We start from the raw sequence: 10,354 nt of genomic DNA, 5'->3' as shown, positions 1-10,354 counted from the left end.
AGAAGGTAGGTGTGTCAGTTATCTTTCTTGTCAGTACATACCCTCAGGGTATTAGTAATATACACTGTGACAGTATGATAATTTTTCTCCTTATGTCAACAACCTGCAAGAGACGGTGGTAGCTCATGCAGTTGGATGGAGGTCTGGTTTAGAGTTTCTTGCAGTGCAAGAAAAACACAAGATTTCAGCTTCAAACTTTAGTACCACATGCTTCCACTTTAAATTGTGTCACCCAAGAACTATTAGCCTAGAATGTATGCATGTATGCATGTTGTCATTATATATTTGTGATATGCAACTTATTGTGGACACATACTGATCATTTTCTTGTCACAACAGTAATGATTAGAGGTGTGCAATGACTAATTTATACATACCTCGATACTTCCTTTAACTTATCTTTGACTTAATCACACAAAATATCTCAATAACTGAAACAATTATTTATTTTAGTAAACTGCCAATATTGTAGCCAGTAAAGTGAGCAAATTGTATTAATAAAAATGTCAAAAAAGTTAGTCTTGAGACTGTTCCCAAGTAGTAGGAGAGTTGGGGCCCACAGGAGTTGTCTATACCATCAGGTATACAAATAATTTACAGAAGTTTACTATTATCTAGATAATAAACCTACGTATCATACAAGCCTTATGATATCTTGATAATTGAATATATCTAGATAATCTCTAGTAATGATCAAGGGAGTTCCCCAGCTCCTGTAGTGATTTTTGATTGGATTGACTCTAGTTATGTACATTAATTTAAACAATTGTTTAACAACACTATTTTAATATTCGTTAGTATTCTTCAGTCTTTGTGGAAACAACCATTACCTGTGCCAAGTATGTCAAATCATAATGTTAACACGAAACAGTCAATTAGAATTCACATTAATGTCATGGAAGAACACACATGTTGTCTACCACAGCAACAACACTGGCGAGTATCTTGTTCTTGGCAGTACCGGAGGGGTTGGACTACCTGATCGCAGAACAAATCAGCAGCTGGACAGATTGCCTAGCAGTGCATCTACAATCTAGCAACAACCTGTAAAGTGCTGTCCTGCAACAGAAGACTTGTCATTGTAACTATGAAAACACATGATGCCGATTTGCTCACTTGTAAACTACCTGGTCACATGGAAGTATAATTTTCTTCACCAGTGGAGTAGTGACTATAGTAACTGTAGTAATAGAAACATCAATAATGCAATGCCACTATTTACCAGGGTAGGATCGTAGTGGTGTTCATTATCCTTCATTAAGACAACAGAGGTTTTCCCTTGTGAACAATGTGTTCTAATAATCACATGAAGTCACGCGATTAACATTACAACAGAGACACACCTGTAGAGAATAAGACGCTGCAAGGGATTTGTGACATTCCAACAGTAGTAACAGTGACGTCCAAGTCCCTGAAGTGTTTGTAAAATTCAAGCACTACCTGTGAAAAGATCACATGACCTCACAATGATCCCATATCGCGACAAAATAATGTACATAAGTAACTGATCGCTATAACAAGGTGGTCTTATTAATGAGGCCATGAAGTACACTGTATGCAATAGCTGTGTTTGGGAACTACTTGACATGATCACTACAATGAAGTGGTCTTGTTGTGAAGTACACTTTATCTATGTTTGGGACCTGCTTGACATCACTACAATGAGGTGATCTCATTAATGAGGTCGTGAAGTATGCATTAGCTATGCTTGGGACTGACATAGTCACTATAATGAGGTGGTCTCATTAGTGAGGTCACAAAGTACAGCTTGGTTATGTTTGTGACCTACTTGACATGGTCACTATAATGAGGTGGTCTTATTAATGAGGTTGTGACATGCACCTTAGCCGTGTTTGGGACGTACAATGGAACCCCTGCTAAATGACACTGTACATCCAACCTCCTATAAAGGATAGTTTCTGAAGTACCTAGACCTTTACCAACTCTGAAAGATGACAACCTCTTTATAACAGTAAAATTTCACCAAAATTGGTTGGTCCGAAAGTATCCGTTCAATAGATGTTCCACTGTACTTGACATGTTCACTGTAATAATATAATGAGGCAATCTGATTAATGAGTTACACATTCATTACCGTATAGCCTAGGGGGAAAGATTCACTGAGTTTGAATATTTGGGGAGCTTTGTTTAGGGAACCTTAACCCCAATTTAACAATGTAGCTTTTTAATACATAAGATTTCAAGTTCTTCAGTGATCTCTGGTGATACCTGTGCACTATAAAATCCTCCTGATGCAAATAGTTCACTTTTGTTGGAAAAGTTTAAAAAAAGAAATACAATTATATGCAGCAAATTTCATGAAATATAATTATCCAAGTGCAGGCCTGCTATATACCTTAGTTAAGATCTGAAGCTTACAGCAAAACACAGACATTGCTACCCAGTTTATCAGCACTGAGACACATGTGCGCTACACAGGTGCTTTGAGTCAGTGGCAGCAAATCCTCCTGGGGCAGAACTAGTAACCTGCAGGAGGCTGTACGATGTCCTACAGAAAAGGCGTGGGCACCCAAAAGTGCCACCTGGGATTGCGAGACATGGACAGTTAGCATTTGCTTCCCCAGTTACACCAGGTGCTGGGATGCAACAATACGGGTAAATACATATTGCGTATTGCCCTAAAAATATTAGAATATATTGCTGTATTGCAATATTTGGATTAGGGCCTTTGGTGATGTTGAAGTGCTATACTCATGTAAATAACTCATGGATTTAAGCTTCATAAGATACAGCAGATAGCATTAGTGTTATGTGGTGTACACTCCGCACCAGTCAAAAGCTGCTTATAATGGCCAACAGTTATTAAATAGGTATTACAGTACAAGTAGGCAGTACTACAACCAGTACTGTTTGTTTAGGGTATGTGGCTTCTACAATTACATCCTGGTGGCTTTGATTCCAGCCCTCGAGGAGGGTGGCAGCTGAATAGGTTAATCATCCACAAGCCACAGCCCATTACAACCCTGCAATATTACACAATATATTGCAATATGCAATATATCAGTATGTTTCATCACACATGTAATATATAGTTGTAACATGGGAATGAGGGCTTTGTCTGATATGATATGTATGCCCGACTGTCCACGGCCTGAGAGCAGAGGGCATACATATCAGGCAAAGCCTGAATGCCCGTGTTACAGCTAATGTGTAACACTTATTAAGCTGATAGTCTGTACAGGGCAACCGATCACCCAAGCCAATACGAGTGCAGCCACTGGATGTATTATATGTGCATACCTAAAATTTTTGATTATGGGTCAGCAGCTAGTACATTCTGGTTACGATAAATGGACATATCCTACAGATATCACAGAGAATTTCCGTTACGCAAGTTTAATGTTTTAATCAGTGCTATTGCATCGTTTATGGAAAAACTACGCAGTTCACTAAAGGCCTAGGCAGGTAAGCTTGCTTGTAGAGTGTTTACTCCATGCAGAGTGGTAGCTTCGCGATGGGGGCATGTCCATATTCAAAAACGTGTGGAAACGATCGATGAATAAGCTACCATATAGTACTAGTTTTCACCTTAGCCCAACATTTTTCAACTTGTATAAGATGGCGAGGATAACAAAACGCTCTCCGTCTGAGTGGTTTTCATAGCGAAATCCAAGTCATGTATCCTAATCACGTGAGTGTTGACCAATCCCACAATCGATTTCAGCATCAACGTCTATATAATCACTGCCCAATGTAGACCAGCTACATTTCATATGTAGCCCGGGTGGCTCCTTTGATCTAAGGCGTGAAAGTGCTACATGTTGTATTGTGATAGAAAATATTGCAATATAATGATATATCGATATATTGTTGCACCCCTAGTCCCTACTGGGTAGACCGGAGCAATGTGGGTAACGTTTCTTGCTCAAGGAAATGTCAACAGTAACCAGGAATCACACACACACGCACGCACACACACACACACACACACACTAGAGGTGCACCGATATCAATATTGGTATCAGTATCAGTATCGGTGAAAAGTTGACTTTTTAGCACATATGAGCAGATATTACACATAAGTACTATAATTGTCCAAAACATTCTGTAATTGAGTTGGTGGTACAATGAGTAAAGTGTGAGCGTGTGATCCTCAAGTTGCGAAGGTTTTCATGATGGCCAGGGCTCAAACCCTCAGTTGGTCACACACACACACAACACAACACACACACACACACACACACACACACACACACACACACCCACACACACACACAAAGCAAAGCCTGTAGACGGTATCTGTGCAAACCACAGCTATTGCCATCAAGTGAACCAGCACTGGGATGCCTGTGCATCACTCTGGCACTTGAGTCCAGTGCAGGCAAATCCTCCTGTGGCAGGACTAGAAGTTCGCAGGAGGATTGTCCAGGTCTCAAGGAGAGAGGTCGCAGAACCTGAATTTCAACAACCCCAACACCACTAAGGGCAGTTGGGCATTTGCTTTCCCCAGCAAACACCAGGTACCCATTGATGTTGCAGCTGGGTGGGCCGCTTCCCCAGTTGGCAGTAGGCCACCAGGTCCCCACTTAACAGCTGGGTAAACTACAGCAATGTGAGCAAAGTTTTTTGTTCAAGGAAACAACAACAACACCAAAGTGACATAACTGGGAATCTAACCTGGGGCCTTTCGGTCACCAGGCCAACACCCTAACCACTGCCTCCACACACAACCTGGTTAAAAATTGATGGTTAAAAAAAACTTATGCCTGGTTAAAAGTTGCTTATGCAGCCTAATAAATTTATATATAAATATATATAAATGGTTGCCATGATTACAAACCTTACATTATGCAATAATTACTAGAAGTTTTTTTCTTAACAGTGACGTGCTGCCAAAGAGACAACAACTATGATACACAAGAAGAATACCCTTTGTACAGTGTGCACGGAGCAATTACATATTATTTTCATGCCATGGTGACCACACGACAATGACAACATGCTACAGTCTGTATACTATAAGATATGAACTGCCTGTACATGTGCAGGCTTTAATTCCTATGTATACTTGTGCATGTTGTGTACTTGTAGAATAGAGGTGTGCAATGATGTATTTAAACACATTACATTCCTTTTTAGAACTGTCACAATTATTATACACCCAACAGTATCATGATATGCTCAACAGTATCTCCATAATCTCATATATCTAGATACAGTGGAACCTGTCTAAAGCGGTCACCTTCGGGCCAGAATTTATAGAGAGGTGGCTGCCTAACTCAATATCCCCTATAAAGCAGCCATAGGCCACAAACCAAGGTTTGGGCTTTATACTACAGTTCTTTTCACACATGCCTACACTTCAGGCATAAACAAAGTAGTGGAAAGGATGAGCAACAAGAGCCAGAAGCCACTGTATGGAGACATTATCACTAGGCTGCCTTGCTACAAAGCCAGTGAAGGAAAAGCTGTGGTTTAACCTGTATTTTAGACTAGAAAGACAGCTAGCTGGTAACTATACAATTGTAAATCCAGGAAATCAACATATCACGAGGTGTGCTTTTAATTAGAATAACATGAAAAGACAGCCATGGAATGGCCATAAGACTGGCTGCTTTGTGAGATGCTTTTTGTATAACCAATTGCTGTTTGGGATTCCAAAAAAATGGCTGTTATACACTTAATAGAGGTGACCGCTTAATGTAAACTATTTCTGTACAAACTGATTGGGAACTGGTTGGAACTGTAGTCATGTGGTCGTTATGCTGAGGTGACTGCCCAACTCAGGTGACCGTTAAGAGAGGTTCCACTGTAATTCCATAACCCTGTCATAAGATATGTGGAAAATGGAATCTTATTTGCCAGAGTACTATAAGACCCCCTCCGTTTCTATAATGGGATTCCATCAAATTCATCAAGGTGGAACATTAAAGTTGAAAATAGAACTTTATACAAAATTTGTTATGCAAATAGCATAGAGGCACAACCAAAAAATTGTGTACTTTTCCTAAAGCCATGAAACTTTCCACATTAATAGTACTCCTCAATACATGTATTTTCAGATATATAGTGCCATTGCTGATTTGACCTTTGGTGACCTTTACTGACATTTTTGTACAGAAAATTGATCATTTTTGTCCTTAACTTCCAGAGGCAGTAATTAACTTGTTCAAACGTGGTACCAAACAATAGATCTTGCTAATAGAAACAACTTGGTTTTTATTTGAAGTCAATAGGAGATTTCATTCTTAAGTTATGAGTATTTTTATTAGCTGCAAAATTTGATAAATTTAATGCATAATTATCTACCCACAGGTAATTCACACTTTGAGGACAGGTAAATTCATCAAATTTTGCAGCTAGTAAAAATGATCATAACTTTGTAATGAAATCACCTATTGGCTTCAAATAAAAACTAAGTTGTTTCTATCAGCAAGATCTTTTGTTTTTAGCACCATGTTTTAACAAGTTAATTACTGCCTCAGGGAGTTAAAGACAAAAATGATCAATTTCCTGTACAAAAATGGCCGTAAAGGTCACCAAAGGTCAAATCAGCAATGGCACTACAGTGGAAACTGTCTAAGCCAGTCACCTTCGGGCCAAGATTTCTTGGCCTTAATAGGCAGGTGGCTGCTTTAAACAAATTAGTGTATAAACTTCTCACTAGGGGAATTTAAAGCTGGTCTTTTTAAAGAGGTGGCCTTTCTATACAGGTGGCCGCTAAGACAGGTTCCACTGTATATCTAAAACTACATGTCAAGAGGAGTACCATTTATGTGTAAATCATGGCTTTATGAAAAAGTGCACAATATTGCCAATTTTGGGGGCTACGCCGCTATACTAAAATGCTAGTGCAGAAGCTGGACGATCCTTGTTCACTGTGTCCTGGTTGCATATTGGAGAGACTTGGAGTACTCTGGTGTTTAGTGATGGAAGCGTCATGCAGTATTTTCACAACCTTTCCACCCTCAAGCTGTTTACCATGCTGTTGATCAAACATGATCAACATACCTAATGTACCTGTGGCAATGTGGCTTTCGATGCACAGGGTTGATCACAAAACTATTATGTGCATATACCCCTCCCCCTCCAAGTCCTTCATACACAACAAAAGGAATTAAAGGTCCATGGTACTACTATACACAAATGATGGGTAAAGGAAGCACTCAGTCTGACAGGAAGTTTAGGCATGTGATCATCACTTTCACCAGGTCACCAGGTACCAATTTATACAGCTGGGGTAGACTGGAGCAATGTGAGAAAGTTCCTTGCTCAAGGAAACAACAACACCAATGTGGAATAGAACCTTGGACCTTTTGATTAACAGGTAGATACCCTGTTCACTTGGCTATTCACACACACGTACGTACGCACGCACACACACACCTTGCAAGTTGTACACTTGTAGCTAGTAATGCACTACTTCTCAATAGTGTAACTAAGTGCAAACACTTTCAAATAATATAACTATCACAAAGAGGCCATGTTATTATAATGTCATGTAATCCTCAGCTGTTTATAATATAACTTTACAGACTGCGAAGGTATTGCACCCTTGCCCAAGAAAGACGCAAGGTTGGAGCTTCTGGGTATCATCCTTGTCACTCACGTACGTAATACACATGTACATGGCATGATAAAAACCTTGCTACTATACATTTGGGTACCTAGGGTCTGTATATCTCGACTCAGGTATGTTGTCTAAGTTGTTTACCACACTATCTTGGAATACGGTAATGCCATTTGGGGACCACTATTTACTCTTGATCAGAGAAAGGTTGAAAAGTTTCGACGTCGAGCTACCCTTTTCTTCCTATCATTACATGACAAATCCTGTACTGAGAGGCTGTCAATACTATCCTTACCACCACTGTTGTATAGACACCAGAGGGGTGATTTAATTTTTCTATACAAAATTCTTAACAACTACCTTCAGCTCTGACTTTACTAATCTATACACTTACTCCACTACTACTACTACTACCACTACTACTACTACTTACTACTACCAGGGGGCACCTAGTCTCACGTAGCCAGACCACTACTTTTCTTTTGTGTGGGCATCAGGAAAAGTAGGGTCTGGTGCACCTGCGTTAAGAACTATGTGTAACGTTCCACTGCAGTCAGGGTGAATGTTGATTGCTGCTGATTGGCAAAGCCCTAAACTTCTTAGACCTGTTAAAAAGTGCAGCCTGATCACTATGTACCATTCTTGTGTTGCAGATGAAGGGCATGCACATCTAAGAAGTTTAGGATTTCGCCAATCAGCAGCAATCAACATTCACCCTGACTGCAGTGGAACGTTACACATAGTTCTTAATGCAGGCGCACCAGACCCTACTTTTCCTGATGCCCACACAAAAGAAAAGTAGTAGTCTGGCTACGTGAGACTAGGGGGCACCAGTTTAAATTGTTCAAGCAACATTCAAGATTGTTATGCAGATCTAATTACTGTACGAATAGAGTGATTAATTCTTAGAACAGTTTACCTACCTCTGCTGTAGAAAGTATTTCAATTAACACTAAATCGCTGTTAGGTAATTATTTATTAGATTTTAGATTTACTTTTGTATAATGCATTGATCGGGTATACAGGCTTTGCCTTTACCCGTATTTAATCATATAAATCGTCTATACCTACAGTATAGTTAAGTACGTAGCTAGTAATAAGTATATAGTTAGGTAATAAGTAGTAGTGTGGTGTAGTTTTCAGTAAAAAAAAAAAGAAATTCCATGGAAAAAAAAAAAAACAACAAGGAGGAACGTAATTGATACACACCTTAATGATTGATGTTTGCCGTCGTTATCAGCTTTCTAGAGACCGCTAAGTCCAAAAGAATTCCCCAGTAGCATTGATGACTTTGTTCACCAGTCCATCCAAGCGTTATTCTTGTCCCAAATGAAGCAGGCGATTTTGGGGCGCTTAAAGCTTTAAAGGTCACATAGCGCATGGCACATAGGAGTTGTCACATAGCGCTAGTCACATGGGAGTTGTCACATAGCGCATAGCGCGACCTCCAGGGCCACCGTACCTTCAAGTATGTAGCATACTGATAGGCCACAAGTGGCCTAGACTTGAAGGCCTACAAGTTATGATAGGTATGTAGCATACTTGGCCTACAAGAAGGCCTACTAGTACTATGTGCTGGTAAGCTTTGGGCTTAAGAATCCAGAATAGCTGAACCATTAATGGTAGCAGCTAGCATCTCTTCCAGTATACATATGCCATCAATGTTGCTGCATGGACCATCCTCAATAGTGATATTTGTCATATAATCATAGCCAGTTTTTACCATATGTGGTTACTGAAGTGTATTTTTGTGTCAGTATTCATTTCAAGTTTTACATTTCAGAGTCCTGTCCTTACAATGAAGAATTTTCCTTAATACTAAATTACAATGGTGTACCTACAGTGAATATACTACTACAGTATTATTATTAGTACGTAGTATCTAAAAACCTGTGCAAGTCAGCAGAAAGTAAATGCGTGTTTCTGTGGGTACATCTGTGAAAACTTTTACCGACATCAGTGACTGGTCAGTGATGTGAAATGTCACCCTACAGAGAGTTCAACTACATTTCAAGTCACTATAGAAACAAGTCACCCTGTAAAGAGTTCAAGTACAAGCAATGAGAGTTCAGCTACAGCTCAGTTACGTAAGCCACACTCTTTTTTTTATAGCTTGGCTATTTTGGTAATGGTTGTAAGAATTAGCTGCATCATGTTGTTGATGGCCCAGTTGTAAGCTTGTTCATTCAGTGATCTGTTTGCAGATTGATGGAGCATTAGAAATACTAGTTGCAACTATAACAATTATGAGAATGACAATGATTTTAACAAGATTGATTATTAGTAGCAGTATACACATAGGTGTTCCACTATACACTGTAAAAATGGAGGTGTTTAATGGTGTTATATTACACCCACACCTTTAGGGGTGTTTCTCTGCACCATTAGGATGTTTTTGTCAAAATTGGTGGAAACCCACAATCAAAAGTGATGTTTGGTTGTTAGATTATTAATACAAAATGCTAACCATTATAAGCAAGGTATAAATAAAAGAATGTAGCTGTGTTATGTATTACTTGCTTGTAGACTTACTTGCTTGTAGACTAGGCCTGTCAAGCATGTAGAGTGCTTGCAATTGCTTGCTTGTAGAGTGCTTGGCCATGCTTAGCACTCTGTCAAGCAAGTGATTAGTGATTAGTGCCAAGTGATTGGTACCATGCTTGTGGCCTACAAGTATGGTAGCATACTTGAAGGCCTACAGGCATAGCTTGTGGCCTATGCTTGACATGCTTGTGGCCTATGCTTGAAGCCTTGTCATAACTGCATATGAAGCCTTGTTCTTTTATCATAACTGCATATGAACAAGGCTTGTCATAACTGCAT

At 39.5% G+C, this 10,354-nt stretch overlaps 1 long non-coding RNA gene across 3 annotated transcripts; it reads right to left on the bottom strand.

Moving 5' to 3' along the window:
* Positions 1 to 803: 803 nt before the first annotated feature.
* LOC136236461 (uncharacterized) lies at positions 804 to 1,646 on the bottom strand. 3 transcript variants are annotated; one of them, XR_010692137.1, is made up of 4 exons: positions 1,344 to 1,646; positions 1,223 to 1,295; positions 1,117 to 1,171; positions 804 to 1,059 (listed from the first exon to the last, which is right to left on the bottom strand). It is a non-coding gene; the product is annotated as an uncharacterized lncRNA (long non-coding RNA). The 3 variants fall into 3 exon arrangements; XR_010692136.1 differs by having other exon boundaries at positions 1,117 to 1,295; XR_010692138.1 differs by lacking the exon at positions 1,223 to 1,295 and having other exon boundaries at positions 1,117 to 1,180.
* Positions 1,647 to 10,354: the final 8,708 nt, after the last annotated feature.

The sequence above is a fragment of the Dysidea avara genome, chromosome 10 (genome assembly GCF_963678975.1).
Source record: "Dysidea avara chromosome 10, odDysAvar1.4, whole genome shotgun sequence".
NCBI classification, from domain to species: Eukaryota; Metazoa; Porifera; class Demospongiae; order Dictyoceratida; family Dysideidae; genus Dysidea; species Dysidea avara.
This window is presented reverse-complemented; position numbering and strand designations above follow the sequence as displayed.